The following is a 17,017-nucleotide window of genomic DNA, read 5'->3' as shown; positions in this document are numbered from 1 at the left end:
GCATGCAATGAACAGACGGGACTAATAGCTCAGACACATATACTTAATGTGACCAGTCAGTGTAAAAACAAAAAGATAGATGAAGCTGTTCAGAATCTAGTGCTAACAAGCAGTGTAGTCTGAAACCATTAACTGTCAGGGGTAATAACACTCAAAGTACTGAAGTGCAGTAAAACAGCAGCACTTTTCTCGGGATGATGTGCTGATGTACAAGCACACACCTGTGAAGAGGGTACTAAATCTATCCTCGCCTTTATTACTATGGAGGGAGGAAAAACAACACTAATAATGTAAAGTATAAACGAAAATAGCAGACAGCAGAGAGTGACATTTGCATGGTCCCAGTCAGCTTGTTAGCTGAAGTGGGTTTTAATTAGCTATTTTCCAGCAAGCAAACGAGCAAATTAGTGGCAGCCATAAACAAGCAGAGACAATCAGGCCCAAAGAAAAAAAAAAAAAAGATCGGACCTTTTTCTGTGTGTTTTCCTTTTGGAAATACAATGCCTTCATGCTTCAGCTAAATATTTCTATTAACCAAAAGAATGTGGTAAAGCAAAGACCTTGGCAAATGTGCAAGTTCCCGAAGTGGCTCGAAACACAATGTTAACAGCAGAGTGCGGACACAAAGCCCTGCTCTGAAGGATCCCACATGGAAAGCTAAACCTTGGGCCTCCCATGCAGAGCCCCAGGGCTCCAGTGCACCTTGGCTCTGGTGAGCTGCCCCCCATCCTCAGCTCCTGGGAGAACAGAGCCCCAGCACCATCCCTCACTCCCACTCTGCATGCGCAGCTGCTTCCAAAAGTGCTTCCAAAAGTGTGATGCAGGGCGTAGGTGCCACCTTCTCCCTTGCACTGCAAGAGGCAGGAGATGGGTGTTGCCAAAGGGGTGCCTGAAGCTACCAGCTGCTCCTGCTGCTGAGGAGGAGGGATACAGCTCCACAGGGGCTGCAGGAGACAGCCACCAGGGTGAGTGTGAGGAGGGGAGCGAGGTGAGCAGCAGGGACAGCCCCTGTTGCTAAGCTATCTTGCTAAGGGAAGATGCTCATCAGTGTAGGATGCAGCCCTTGGCAGACAGCATGGATTCAGGCAGTAATGGACAAACCCACTTTTGGTGCTGGTTTTATTGCCGTGGCATTACTGGCTGCATAATGAAGCCTGCCCCGCTGTTACAGCAACAGGAACGAGGGATGAAGATCCTTCAGAGCCTGGTCAAGCAAGGCCCAAGGTTAAGTAATTCGCTGTAGTACTTTTGCTACTCAACTGATTATATTAATAATCAGCCATAATGAAAAACATGGCAAGCTTATCCCTTGAGTCAGCTGTGTTTACCCTCCTGTTCCCTCTGATTTTAAGAAATGCTGATGTGGCAAAGATGGGAGCCCAATACAAAGGACAGATTGCGTACTTGCATCGTATGCTGAACGTGCCCAAATCCTTCAGGTATAAAACCTGACAGCTGAAAAGTCACTTAGCAGTAAACAACTACTAGATGTTGTTGCTAGGTGGTTTGAGGACTAATCTAGACCTTGGGAAAGTTGAAGTTCATGTTTCACTCTATCAGAAACTTCTACGGCCATGGGTGACCCAGCCGATCTGTCTGGGGATAAAAGTACTTCTGCCTCAGGAATTTGCTGCAAAATGCTCATTAAATGTTGTGAAGGGCTCAGATATTATGGAGAAGGGGCTAATTAGTTGGAAGGAAGGGAAAACAGCTAATAGAAATTAATCTTATTTATGCATCACTATTGGTACATGTGGCACTAGAGAAAGACATTGCAGCAGGCTTTCGGTTGGTATAAATTATCAGAGAGCTGCAGGAGAGACTCTCTTGCCTCCCTGTCCTTGTCTTGTGCCAAGGGTATTACAGTCTAATTAATACAGATAACATGAGTGCAGACGCCTACCTGTTGGGCACTGTTGGAATATTAACACAAGGGGAGGGCTGGGGGAAGGCTCTTAAAGAAGGCTTATTTTATTTAGTTCATTTGTTTAGTAATGTTTTGATGGTCAGAAAACCCTGGCAATGAGTAGAGCCCAAGAGGCAATTAGCAATGGGGCAGAAAATGTAATGAGCCAAAAAACGAATTAACTTGAGCAGACTAGGCACAGACACAAGGGGCCAATGCTTTTTGCTAGTTTATAACCCCTGCCCCTCTGCTGAATTCAAAAAAGTAGGAGGAGGTGTGATTTAACACAGAAACAGCCTGCAGGATATTTCCTACCACACCCGGGGTAGCTCTTCCCCACACAAAGCACCAGCTGATGTGGTGGCAGGCAAGCAGGCAGCCTGGATCAGCTCTTGCCTAAAGCCAGCCTCTCCCTGTGAAGTTTCCTTCCACTGCCCCCACTGAGGAGGGCAGAACACAGCACCCAGCATGTTGCCACCAAGCCCAGGAAGAGGGGGCAGCCAGGGGTACCCTGTCAGACAGCAGCTCCTAGCATTGCCCTGCAAGTTTATTGGCAGCAAGAGTGGGGCTTGTGGAGTAAAATGAGCCAAATTTCACTCTCTTTGCCTCTTCTGAGATTTTTTCTGTCCTTTGTTTGTTTTTTTCTTTGATGGCTTCCAGTTTATGCTATTAGCAAACATACATGCTTTGTATTAGAATTCGTTCTAAGTCATGGGGCTGATATTGTTTTCAGCTTGTACAAATAAGCACTTTCAACACACTCAAACTGCTTGCACATTTTACTTTTGTAATGAACTTGTTCCTCTGTATCTGACTTCAGTTCAGAACATCTCAGGGTAAAAAGCACAGGCAATTGCTCTTGCAGGTACACAGGGTTGGTAACTATCCAGCTTCCACAGGGGGACACAAGAGGAAACTATCACCCAAATTATCACATTTTCCATCGTGCTAGCCATTAGAATCAAAGATAAGGATTTGTAGTTTAGAGAGCTGCTTGACTGAATCACAGAAAAACACAACTGCCCCCAAGTGTGTGCTAGGATGATTTTCAACGCATGCTGCAGTTCCACAACGCTCGGTCTTACACGGCCCATAGGCTTTGTCCTGAGGGAGATTATTCAAGCAAAAACCTAAAGTTTTTATGTGGAGTTCAGGAAGGGAAACTTTGAGGTGGAAAAAAAGTTCACATAATTTTAATTCCCTTCTTGCATGGATAGTTCAATGCCAAATGAAAGAATAGGAAAGCCACAAAGCACACACACTTCAACACTGCTCCTTTCTCTCTGGGTCATGGCCAGTGCTATTTCATCATGGCTAGGGGACTTTGGGGGAAGCAGGAGCAGAAGGGAAAGAAGAAAGATGCTCTTTAAAAGAACAGAACTGTTGAAAATTCAGAGCAAACGAGTCAATTCAGAGCTTTATCAGCATATAGCAAGTGGAATAGCAAGATATTCCTCTTCAAAGAGCAAAGTCCCCAAATGGATAAAGGTTAAGATAAAGGGGCAGAATTTCTGCCTGGCTCCATGCAGCTCACAGCTGCTCTGACATTGGCTGGATCTTTGGTCTTTTTTGGATAAAGTATCACTGGGCATAGGAAAGTGATGACCAGCTTCCTGAGCATCCCAATGGAGGGAAAAAAAAAAAAAAAAAAAAAAAAAAAGCAAGGGGTCTAATCCAAATCCTTGACACTTTATATCAACAACTGTAAATCTTTGCCTCAGCTCCTGCCAGCCTCAGAAGTTAAATGGACAGCACTGTTCATTTCTTATGCCTACACTGCTCCATTGCTTTTAGTGAAGCTGCAGGTTGTAATTGAGAGTCTGGTAAGGATTCCTTTTCACTGAGTGATGTTACAATCTTCTTCGCTGGAATTATTTTAGCCTTGTAATAGCTCTTTTTAAAGAACAGCCTGATCTACTTTCCAAAATCTTCTGCAGAAAATAAGTTGCATTCATAACACAGGAATGAGGTTGAATTCCAAGGCCTTCCCCAGCAATATCTCACTCTCCTCAGGACATGTCCTGATGATCCCCCTGTGTGGTGGTGCTTCAGCACAGAAGGAGAAACAGCTTTCAGCAAGGGTCCTGACAGATCAGAGACAATGAGCCTTCAGCAGTCCAGGGAGGTCGGGCAAGCAGGAGATAAAGAGCTCAAAGTTTTTAGGCGCACACACATCCAATCTGCCTGGAATATCTGGGTTACCCTTCACCTGGGCACTGAAGCAACACCAGCAAAACCTGTTCTCTTTGGCTTCTCTGCCTGAAACACCCGATACAGGGAACAAAGATTAAATGGGAAGGGTTGTTCTGCTCACAGCCACCCCCAATGAAGAGTTACTGCTCATCTCTGGGGTCTTGCCTAAACACAGTGATGACACTCTAGGGTTTTCTTTGCTGCAATACAGAGACTGCACCAATGCCCACAGCAAAACTGAATTTATTCTCTCTTTTTCTATCCCTGTCTCTCTCACTCCTTCATTTGCAATCCTCTTCTGTCTAAAGTTAGCTCTGCCATCATTACTTGCACTGAGTGCATATTAGACTAGGCTCTCAGGAATTAATGAGAAGGCTTAGCAAAGGAAGATAACATAGTGATCAGGATGGCAGAACTGGGTGCTAAATAGCAGCTTCTTTATGACTGAATATTGTAGGCACAAATATACCTTCAGTTCTCACTGATTTCACTAAGAGCTTCAGGAAATAAACTCTTGTGACACGACTTGTTTTCCACTGGGTTGCTGTAAGAGAACCCCTGATGGACACAAGGAAATGAAAGTCTAAGCAGGCACATGCTAAAACCCACAGAGGTAAGGTCACATCATAGCTAGCAAGGGGGTACCTAGCCTTGCTAGGCCAGCATGGTCCAAAAGGTCAAGCTGTGGTGTTGGTACTGTTAGAGGAAGCAGCCATGTGGTGTCTGTCACAACGACAAAGAAATTGCCACTTTGGAATAGGCAGCCTTTTCAATAAGGGCTTTTTAAGCTGTTTCTGTAATATTTTTACTGTGTTTTGTGACTAATTTCCCTTATGACAAGGCAGAAGATGTATTTCTGTAGGTACTGTGGCCAGTCTGACTGATTAGAAAGGAAAGCATCTGCATTTCTGCAATGACTGTAATAAGAAAGAGTTAATCCAGTCACATATTTTCATAGGACATAGACCAGATTGAACAAGTATCTCTTCTTTCCTTTCCTGGTAGCTCTCCTTCTGATAAATAGGGGAAGAGCCAAATTTCTAACTACAAATGTCTCCCACCAGGTAATGGAGAGAAATTGAACATCTCATTCCATTTCTTCTCCTCCTCTCTGCCTGTTTTCCTTCCTGAATGGAAAAAAGGGTACACATTTCAAGCATCTTACAGTAAAGCATGGAGGATGCCTCAGGCTGCTATTTTGCAAATGAACAACAAAGGCCAGATATGAACTGAGGATCAGACTGTAGTCATAATAAAACCACTATCTGCAATATGTGATTACTGGTAGCAGTGGGAACATGAGAAATTCATAGGCTGAGACACAATGAGCTCCCTTGCAGTCTGAGCATTCCTCTGTAATTTAGACAGATTAGGGGTGCAAATCCCCCAGGATTTAATCTTACAAGTGCATTTTCCTGGCACTTCATACTTTGCCAAAAAGTGCTTCCCAGAGGTGTCTTTTCTCCTCCCACTCTTTTTATCCATCTGCATTTAGTTCCAGCAGCAACCATGGGAAGAATGGGGCAAACCCAAAAACTGTCTTATTTAGAAACCCAGTGGTCCTCTTTGGATCTGAAGGATTGAGTCAAGCTGTATGGTGGAGAAAATATTGACATTCCTTGTAATTAACTAATCCAGTCAGTTCACTTTTAATGCTTATTTCTATTTCTTTAAGCTTCTATCACAGAAAATATGCCTGTAGTTTTCTCAACACCCAGGTGTAGCAGTGATCTTCTCATAAGAGATATCTTACACCAAAGGACAGATAGTTCCATTTTTTTTTCCCCAAACACTAATATAACTAAAAAAGTTTCTCGAAGAATAAGTGGTATATGGGCAAAGAAACACTTTTTTTTGCATTGCTAATACAGAAGATCAGATTCCAAACTGCTGAATATTACATAAATATAGCCTTTTACAGACTAAAATAAATGTAAATACATAGTCCTGTTGACTTCATTTGGCTTTGGATCAGCCAAATGGATCACTATACAAATCCAAAGCAAGGAAGATTTTGACATAAGCAAAAATGCCACACAAGAACCAGAAATCTGGAAGACAAATAAACCACCCATATAAAAATATTCTATGACTTTTCATGCTGCAAATATTTGCAGTGATAACTTTTCTCAGGATTTTCAGATGATCTATGTGTTCCCTAGGTCTCATCTGCTTTTCTGCCATGACCTTAATTTTATTTAAATGCAGCACATAGAAAAGAAACATTGCCTTTTTCCTTAGCTTGATTTTGCTGTTATATAACAGACCAAAAACCATGAAAATGGGAAATGCAGAAGAAAATCCAGACCACAAAAAAGCATTTGTGCAGGAATGATAAAAAAATCAATTGCTAAAATTACTTTCTTGGTATTAGCTTTTCGGCAGCAGAAAAAAAGAGTTTCCTTCTAACTCTTATCTGAAGATAAGAATGCCTGAAGTATTTGGATTTGCAAAGCTGTGTTGGCATCTTGTGAATTCAGGTTTGTACTGAGTCAGGCAAATCCATTCTCTTCCAACATCAACATTCCCCTCTTTCTCATGAAGTGTAAGGGATGATCAAAAAACAAAAAAGGGATGACCAAAAATGTTTTCCCACTCAGGGAAAACACCAGTGGTGTTTCCTCACCAAGTCCCTTGCTCCATCCTGGTCTTCATCAAGGCTCTGCTGTAAATTTCCCCTGTAATTGCTGAGCACTCTCTCACCACCAGCAGCAATGCTCCTGGACCTATGCACAGATCCAAACAGCACAAGCACCACTGAAGAGCATTGCAGGTTGCTTCATCTGTCTCCTTTTGTTTATTCTTTTTCCTTACACATTCCTTGGCCTTCCTATGACACAGCAATGTGATAGAGAATGTGCATATCAGACAAAAATCGCAAAGTGAGGCATAAAATTTTAGAAAGACATTTTCTACTAAATTCATAGTCTTCTGCTGTAGTAAACATTTCTGCTGTGCTGTATTGATGATGATTAATAGAAGACTTGACACAAAACAAACAAGATAAAATAATAGTACTCATTGTCCTTCTCTCAGCATATTTTCTTCTAAGATCTTTACAGATTAGAAAATGGATTGCTTTCAGGACTTAGGCATTTCCAGTTGTGGAATCAAAAATTATATTAATCAAATTATTGAGAAATGTTGATGATACCTCTGAAGATACAGGAATCTTCAAGCTGTGATTTAAAGGCAAGAGAATATTTTTTCCTAACGGGAGAGTGTGAAGACAGAGCCGCTTCCTTTGAAGGACAGTGTGAAAATTCAGACAGGCTTCCATGCTGCTCCAAATGAGTGCAAAATAAAGTAGGCACTCCAGATCTTCTTGGGAAGAGTATAGGGAAGAGCTGAAAAAAGAATCATACTTCTGGAGCAGGGATAACTGGCTTTCTTAAGGGGTCTAAAGACAGAGATTGATTCACTTCCCAAGGCACAAACATAATTTCCTGGATGTTAATAGTTAATAACACCATTAATAGCATGGTAGTGGCAGATCTCACCTGAGCACACCACAGTAGCTGTGAGATAGAAGTGACAGGCTTTCAGAGTAAAACACTTCATTGATATTGTGTAAGCTGGTGCTAAAAGATGGCTGTAAAACAAGAAGCCTTAACTGCTGATGGAAGTGGAGCACCATCCAAACTGCATCCTCAAAATACCTGACCTCAGTGGGAGAGCTGCTGCATTTTTGTCTCCCAAAAACTCTGGTTCCTTTTGCACAAATTGCTTAAGTGTTCATGGGTCCTGTCCCTCCCTCTCCTCAAACAAGATAAACTGGCACCAGGTCTCTCAGAACACCTCTCCTGACACCCTTTAGGAAAGCTGTTGTGTCAGAGGCCACTTTACTTTCCAGTCCTGACTTCCCTTCCAACACATACACACACACAGGAAGGACAAGGACAAAACACTTCAGGTTTCAAATGACTGACACAACTGTTCTTGACAGAAAGACTCCTGTGAGCCCCAAATATTCCTAGATTCCTTTGCTTTAAACCAAGTACTTTCATCCTCAGAAATTTCTTGGGGTGCCTTAATTCTGGAACATGCAAACTGCCATTCACAGAGTATCAAGTTTTGGGACATAGCTGATCCTTCCCAACAAAGGTGACAAGGAAGTAGCTATAATAGTTGTGTGATGCTTTTTCCTGTACTGTTTTGGTTTTTCTTAATTATTATTTTTCTTTTTTATTTTCTGTTATGAAAGAGAGAACCTGGGAGACAGCAGGAACCGAGGTTGATCTAACAGGCAATCACAATATATTTGTCATAGTTTTCATGTTATATTTCCCATATGCATATTATTGCTCCCTTTCTATTGGTAGAAAAGAGAAACTCTTGTCCCACCATGTTGTTATTGGTTTCAGCAGCATAAGCTGAGCTTTTAGTTATAAGAAGAAATGATTCATGAATCCATCTCATTTGTCTATGGTTTGGATGGGAGCATCTCTCTTTCCCCAGCAGAAGAAAAATGGTCACTACCTTTATTTTTCACCATGTCTAAAATTGATTATCTCCTTGCTGGGTAAGAAAGGGGATAGAGCCTGTCTGCAAAACAAGAAACGACCCATTGCTGGAAGGACTTAACCCAGGCATAAAACCATAATTGCTAGAATTTTCTTTATCACTGTTTCTTTCCTTTATCACTGCCTTTTCAGACAGAGGCCTCCTGAGAGTACCCTCATAGCTGGCACCTGAACATGAGACCTCTGGGTGCAAACATAGGAGCCCTACCTGTTGCATTAATGTAGGATTCCTATCAGCTGTCACTTAGAGCAGCCCTGACGTGCTCCTCCAGGACTCCCTGCTCTAGGTTAGAGACTGCTGCAGCCCTGAACAGCAGGAGTCCATTCTTGCATATTTTATTGATCCCAGTATGCACTTAGGCAACACTTTTTTTTTTTTTTTTTTTTTTTCATTTAACATTTATTTTACAATTGCTTTCACAACCTGGCACAAAGGTGGAGATTTGCTCTCGTGTCCCCAAAGGAGAGTGAAATCTGACATGGTAGAGTGGATGCAGTGCAAACAGCCCCTCTGAATGCCAGGGGACAGTGTATGTGTGTATCTCTGTGTGTGTGTGTGTGTGTGTGTGTGTGTGTGTGAGGGCAGGAATGGGGCCTGTTGCAGCACCAGGTACTGGGAATGCAGAGACCAGCAGCATCCCCTACCCTTGACAGTCAGAGACAGTCAAATAAAACTGACAGACTGGGAAGGCTCAAAACCAAAAATATTCTTCTATTTTAAAAATTATCTCACTGGGGCCCTCAGGCTTGCCCTGGTAAAAATCTCCTGATCTTCTACCTTTACAGCTGGGCTGCAGCCATACAGACATCACACTGCCCAGCATTTTATTTTCACACATCTTTAAAAAGAGAGCTGCTATAAATCGTTTTCAAGTTACAGAGTATTTTGTTCCCCAGACAATACTTAAGTTTCTTATAATCACAGATTAATGAAGTATTCTGGTAATTATACTAGCAAAGACCATTTGCTTTCAGAGAAGGATATTTTTAAAATATTCTGGGAAACTGCAGGTAAAGGGGAAAAAAAAAAAGCTCTGATTGGTTTGGTGTCCCCTCCCCAGCTCTGGTGAGGGTTGCAATAACCCCACAAGTCAATCATAGCCTGGGCTGCATTCAAAGGCAAGGGATGGGATTCTGCCCCTCTACTCCTGCAGCACATGCAGTGCTGCATCCAGATCTGCAGCCCCTAGCACAGGAAAGACACTGATCTTTTGGACTGAGTCCAGAGGAGGCCACCAAGATGATCAGAGAGATTAAATACCTTTCCTATGAGGAAAGGCTTAGAGAATTTGGTTTATTCAGCCTGGGAAAGGCTTCAGGCTTATTGTGAATTGTGATCTTCCAGTACCTGAAGGGAGCCTGCAAGAAAGAAGGAGAGTCTATTTACAAGGGTATGTAGTGACAGGAAAAGGGAGAATGGCTTCAAACTGAAAGAGAGTAGGTTAGATACAAGGAAGAAATTTTTTACTGTGAGGATGATGAGGCACTGGCCCAGAAAAGCTGTGGATGCCCCATCCACATTCAAGGCCAGACTGAATGTAGATTTGAGTGACTTGGTCTAGTGAAAGGTGGACCTGTCCCTGGCCTTGCTGTGATTCTGTGATCTTCTCAAGAAATGCACAGCAGGTTGGGGACCAGCACCTCCCACTGCCCTTGGTGGGGCCAGAGCAGGACAGGAGAGCTGCCCATGAGTCAGCAAGTGGGGCTAAAGCCCCAACACTGAGATGAGGGAGCAGGAACATCTTTGAAGGAGTCCCTTTGCAGGTGCTGCTTTGCGTATCTGGGCTCACTCTGACTTTCATCCTCCCTATCTCAGCCAAGGAAAATGCAATCTGGTGCTGCTCTGCCAACAAGGCAGCTGCCACAAAGATTTGCCCTCAGCTCTTCAGCAAGGAGCACTTTTCTCTCTGCTCAACTGGGGAATATAGACTCCTCCCAGGTCTAGGTGCTGGTTTACCCCATTTGTACCCACAAGCAAGTGGCCAAATGTTACAGCAGCACACAGCACTTTTACACACACCTTGCACAAGTGTGAAAAGAGAAAGGTGATGCAAGCTCAGGCTTCAGCAACCTACTAACCAGAGAAGCTACAGAACACAGGACAGTGCAGATCATCTCTCAGAAAACCAAAGCATTGGTTTTCATTAAAAATGCTCCAAAATGCTGCTCTTGTAGATTTGCAGGGGAATATGGCAGAAGCATTTCTGTTAGTCTTGAGTGTCATCTGTTACAGAATAAAAAAAGGAGGGCACATGAGATGCAGCCCGGGTGCGGTATGTTATAATGATGCATCTCCTGGAAACAGCGTTGCCTTCAGATGAGACATCTCCCCAAGAACACTGTCACTCACGGCTTACTGCAGGTGTCAGGTGTCCCAGCTATTGTTATTATTATTATTAGATATTTGCCGAGTGCCAGCGGTGCACCTGGTGCTCATCATCATCTCAAACAAGCTGCTGATTTTTAACAGTGGACTGACTGCATTTCCACTTGTGAAAATTTGCCTGTTTGCTTCTTCAGACACTATCTTCTCCAGGGGGAATTATGCAATATACTTTTGTTTCCTTCCTCCAGGACTTTTGGTACCTGCTATTTTTTTAAAAATCACACAACAGCCCAGCTCCTCACCATGGTAAGCCAGTCTTTTTTATCCATCATCTCTTCGGGATCAGATCACTAATTCACGTACAGGATAAGACAACTGCCAAATTATTATAGTACAAAGAGAAGATCTTCAGACACCTGTCATCTTGATGAAAGCAGCACCATCAACTGACCTTTGCCAGTTCAAGGTCGATAATGAGACAAGTCAGGCAGGAAGAGCAGCGTGTGCTGACTCCATTAACGCTGGCTGTGTGCACACTCAGTAGCACTGCGTCTCCTGTCAATTAGTGTGGGTAAACTAGGGACTGCTGATTGCCAGAGACATGGCATAGCGAGCTGCTGCTACCTTTACTTCTACACCCTGCTGCATTTTAATTAGCTCCGTTCCCCTGACTGTTTCTTCAGAGCTTCATTACTGCCGTCTTCAAGAAACTCAAGGCAAGGCTTTTACATTGCAGAGCGCTAATGAGAAGAGATGTGAACGTCCTCACCGCGGAGTCGGATAATGCCGGACTGTCTGCATGTGCATGTGCACGTGGGGGGGCATGGGGAGATTTAAGGGGCTTCTCAGCACAATGCAGTGCAAACATCATTCAGAGATGGCAAAAGGAGAGAATAAGCCCGAGCCCACAAGGGGAAGGTATTCCTAAAATGACCAGAAACATAGGATGGAAAAATGGTGCACAGCCCATGATGCATGCAGGTGAATGTGTGTGTGTGTGCTTGCACAAGGTGTGGTTTCAGCAAGGATTTTTAAAGACTACCCACATACACTACAGTTTAATAGCCTAAGGTTGCAAGTTTGGAAGTAGAGAGTTGCCCCAAGGGCCACCATCTTTGGCTCTCACAGTCCACACGGGACATGCACAGCAGCCCTGAAGAGTTGACAGACAAAGGACCTGGAGCATCACTCAGTCATTTCCAAGATTTCCCATGGAGCGCCGCAGCTTTTCAACAGAAAGCCAGGTGTTTATGATTTTTTTTTTTGCTGTAATTTTAACCTTCTTTTTGCAGTCAGTTAGTCAATTTTGCAGTCAGATGATATCAGTGTGGCTGTTCTAATTTTCCGAGTTTCAATTATATTTGAAGCAAATTGTGATAGACAATTACTGTCTTTACAGACAAGTGCTGGCCAGACCCACTTACAAAGAGCTTCAGGTTAAAATAGTAGGGTCTCTACAGCTCCTCCTTCACAATATACAGATGCCCTTGGTGCAAGTCAGCTTGGTGAGGGATCCATGTCGGTATTTTGAGTCAGTCTTGATCCTGTTCTGCTTTACCAGCTTCATCAGCATATGGGTGGTTCTGCTGCTGCTTGGCCCAGATAGCTACATATCCCTGTTATAGCTCAAAATGAATATTACCTGAGTCCTACTCCCACCCTGTATGACCACCAGCATTCATTCCATCCTCACAACAATAGCTCTTTTAATTAACTTCTTTCATACGTCATTCACATCCTTACAGACTCGCAGCTAATGAGCCAGCAAATCTACTTTGGGATTGTTTTCCTCAGTGAGCACTGGCACAAATCTTGTAGATGCCACAAAAAGTTGTGATAAGAGTGTTCATGCTGGAGACATGTTGGAGAAGTCATGGGATAGTCTGAAGAAAAATTCTGTTTTCTACATGTCTTCAGGAGCTTCAGGATAAGAGGTGGAAAATGAATTAGGCTGGGGTTTTTCTGACAGTCTTTTTATTCTCAGCAACTGTTCAGAAATTAAGGATGTGTTTCCTTCAGTTCAGTAGCTGCTTTTACTGCTTTAGAAGAAAAGAGTCCTCAAAACAATATGTCCCTGGGAAACCTCCTTTGCAGTTAGTGACACAGCTTCACTTGGTGTTTATTGCCATCTCTGCATTGAGCAAACTTAAGCCTAGAGATAGCTGTGGGTTGAAAGTGGCTTCCATGTCCTTTCATGGAAGGCCGTGAAAGTGGCCTTCCATGCTTTTGAACATGCCCAGCAGCAGCTGCTGTCCTCCAAGGGACTGCCCATACAACAAGTCAGTCTCCTGGAGAGGATGCACCCATGAGTGTGATATGGAGACAAGAAAGCAAACCCAGAGAAGCTGGCTGGACATAGGGGAAATCTCTCATCATCCTGTCAGGAAGTGGTGCAGGACTGTGCCTCTGGTGAGCCTGGGGCTCATCACAGACTTGTTCTACAATGGCACATTCTGGCCTCAGAATATCCTTCCATCATCAAAAAAAAATAAAACTAACCCAACTCAAAAATGAAACACTGCCTTCCCACACACACATCTGGAGCTCTTTTTTTATTATTATTTCCCTTGAAGGACTAAAAGAAACCTACCTTGCACACAGGCATGAAATATCATTTTTTAAAAAATCACATCACCAAAATAGGGTTTGTTTTTCTAAAGTACCTCTACCTGATGGATTTTTTGTTTTCTCTGAAACAAGAGGCTGCTGTCAGCCTCCGCACAGCCCTCTGCTTTCTCCCAAAGCTAACTGGAAAAAAACAAGTCCTTTCTTTCTTAAGGCAAATAACCATTATCCAGAAAATCCTGGACACCCAGCACTGCTTCTCCTTTTATTCCTCACCCACGAGCAGTCAGATTGCTTCAACATTCATGCTGTGCCATCTAACAAATGCTTGCTAGCCACCTGTGTGGATATCTTTAAAAGAGTAACTTTAAAAAACACCCACCAGCAACCAAACATATGGATATGTGCCTGAGGGTTGGATACATTCTGTACATACAGTTATTCCCATGCCTGCTGCAATCTGATACTCCATCTATGCTGTTGCAGGGACACCTCCCTGCATCCTCCCACAGGCTCCTACACAGCAGTTCAGGATCAGCCAGTGGGTATCAGAGGCAGCCGCAATCTAAATTCCCTTTATCATCTCAGTGTTCGCACTTTACCGTGCCACCCTGATTGATAGAGATAGAGCTGACATAAAGGAATTGCATTTCAAAGGAAATGCATGAAGTCATACAGATGATGGCAAGGACGGGTGCATGTCTGTTGCCACAGGGGAGCATCGCTTCACAAACCTCTCAGCAGAGCAGGTGAAGCCACTTTTACCAACCCTGGCTATTCTATTAGAAATCTCTTTTTATTTATTTTTCATAATGCTCCAGCTGTGCGTGCCCGCACAGCATGAGGCTGACTTGAGGAGCCTGAAAATATTAGCATTGAAGCCCAAAATAGAAGCAAACCACTCCAGATTCCAAATCTCTTCTCTACAGGTGACAGGATCACTGCCTAGAAAAGCGCTTCTTTTCCCACGCTTGATTATAATTTTTCCATTAAGATGAATTAGCTTCTTGACAGAAAATAGTATTACTAAAAGAGCTAAGCCTATTTATTCCCCCACAAAATTGCTGTGTTTTCACTAGGAAAAAATTAAAATTAAAAAATATATTTTTGCCACATACTTCAACAAAAGCAAAATATTTCTGACATGCATTTCTTAAAAAAACCAAAATTTTTTGACTGGAAATATGGCTGCAGTCCCTCAGGAGATGTGCTAGTTCATTGACTCCCTTTTCCCCAAGGGAGTCTATGCAAAGAGAGTATAGAAAAAAAAAAATCCAGTCACATTTGCATAGACTCTGTATTTTTCCCTTTCCCCACATTTCCTCAGACCACATTTACTGCCAATCCAGACAGCAGGCAAAGGACATCCCTTCTCTTTTCCCCAAGCAAAATGCAGCAATGCTCACTACACATCACAAGGTATCACAATGGTCATGACAGTTACACATGAGAGACCAAGAAGCCAAAGGAAATATTCCCGGAACTCTCCCCTAACTGGGCTGTGCCATTTCCAGCCTGCACAACAGCCTCTCCTTCCCTGCAGCTCCAACAAGACAGGACCCACAGCGCCTGGACCACAGCTCTGGGGACAGCAGCTATTTTGCTCAAAGAAAAATATTTTTTGCAGCTTTTCAAGCTCCACATAGAGGTGAAAAATTGTGGATGCCCGTCACACCTCATGACTCACTTTGGGGCTCTGGCACATCCATGAAGTGTACTCAGAAATGCCTGTCACTCTGCATCTCCTCTGCCTGGCTGACAGCTTAGTGAGGGGCTGGACTCTAATAAACAGAAGATAGCGCAGTGGCAGCAGCACCCAGCCAAGGCATCTATCGTGCCTTTAAAGACAGACACACATAGAGGGTTTCTGTCTTGATCGTAATTAAAGACTGTTTTCAGTCAAAAAATAAGTGACAACTGAGATAAAATTTTGCTGTGGTATGCAGGTGTCTAAACAAGCAAAATAACAGGATTTTTTAAAGCATGGTGGCACCTACAGCCCCTTAGAAATAAGCTGACAAGAAAAGCAGAAGAAAGACAAAGCAATGCTGATCAAAATAAAGGAAAAGAAGGATTTAGGGATTTATGTTTGCCCAGTAGTCAGCTACACAAGTTGCTTGTGAATAAGGGTTTAAAATGTTTTAAAATGTGTTTGAGGCATATATAGGCTTGCTAATTTGCCAGGGAATAATATTTATGCATTTCTATCCGTTCTGTTCTAAATCACCCAAAATAGACTGTAATGTTGCTAATAAAGCAATATGAATCCAAAAAGAGCAGGAGCAGAAAAAAAAATCCCCAATTAAGGAAATAAGAAATAAAAGACATGGATGAGTTCTGAAGCTGAAAGTAATTCATGCAAACAAACAAATCACCAAAAGCATGCTAAAGAAGCAGGAAGGAGAAAACATGTGGTGTAGAAAATACCATGTGTCCATAAGAGATTTATCTCAAGAATCTCTCAAGTGCCAGTGTTAGCTGTGTACTAGGAGTGTAGGGATATTTAAGCAACATGAACCATTAGCACATTCTCTCCAAACAAAGAACCAAAGAGGAGAGGGACCAAATGGAAAACCATGTGAGTTTCTGTTTCTCCCAAGATTTACCAAATTCGCCTTGGAACAGAGCCAGGAAAGAAACAAACATGGCCCTTTCTCAGTAAAAAACAGAAGCTGAGAAAGTCCTGGGCTAAACTTGAGAGTTTCAGTGCTAGGTTGTGACCATCATTTCATAGCTTGGTACCCATGCCAGCTGCCCTCCATCCTTCCAGCTTGCACGGTTTCACCTCTGGGTGAACCTTTCAAGATACGGTCACATTGGAAGAAGTTTTACCTTAAAGATAAATGCTGTGTTTTGCTAGGTCATTTACTACAGCTCATGACTGGACTGCGAAAAGCCAAATTTCAGCATGGGTTAAAAATTTAAGGGATAATTCTTGACACCCACTTTGCTACCTTGGCCACCAAAATGGGAGTAATTTCAGCTGGGCTTTTGCTGCAATCATCAGGTCCTTGCTGTATGGCTAAAAGCAGCTTCAAACACTTTGTTTAACTCTTATTCAGCAAGGCAAAAGTATTAGGCAAACAGCCAAGTACAGACCACATTCTGCTTTCCCCTAAACTCACAAAAATTTAAGTGGAGTATCTCCAGTAGATTCCATCCCTGTCTGTGTCTGTGGGCTACAGAGAAGGGTTTGGGGCTGTGGTTTTAGAGTTGCTTGTGAGAACCAACATTCTGAAGCAACCCTAGGAAATGTGTGTGAAAGAAATCTCTGGCTTCTTTCTCCCCTAGCAACAAGGTAGTAAACTCCATGGATAGTAGTCTCCCAGAAAATAAGATAAAGGATAAAAAAAACCAAAAACCTAAGAGCTGTCAGAGAATGGATAAAACAGCATGATATGAGATGAAAAAAAGAAAAAACAAAGACCTCAAGACCCCAGCAGTGCTCACTAGGCAAAGTGAAAATGGAATAAGTCTCCATTCTTTTACTACCCATTAAAATGT

Source organism: Oenanthe melanoleuca, chromosome 2 (genome assembly GCF_029582105.1).
Source record: "Oenanthe melanoleuca isolate GR-GAL-2019-014 chromosome 2, OMel1.0, whole genome shotgun sequence".
In the NCBI taxonomy this organism is placed as follows: Eukaryota; Metazoa; Chordata; class Aves; order Passeriformes; family Muscicapidae; genus Oenanthe; species Oenanthe melanoleuca.
The sequence above is the reverse complement of the archived record's forward strand: the minus strand, read 5'-3'. Positions refer to the sequence as shown.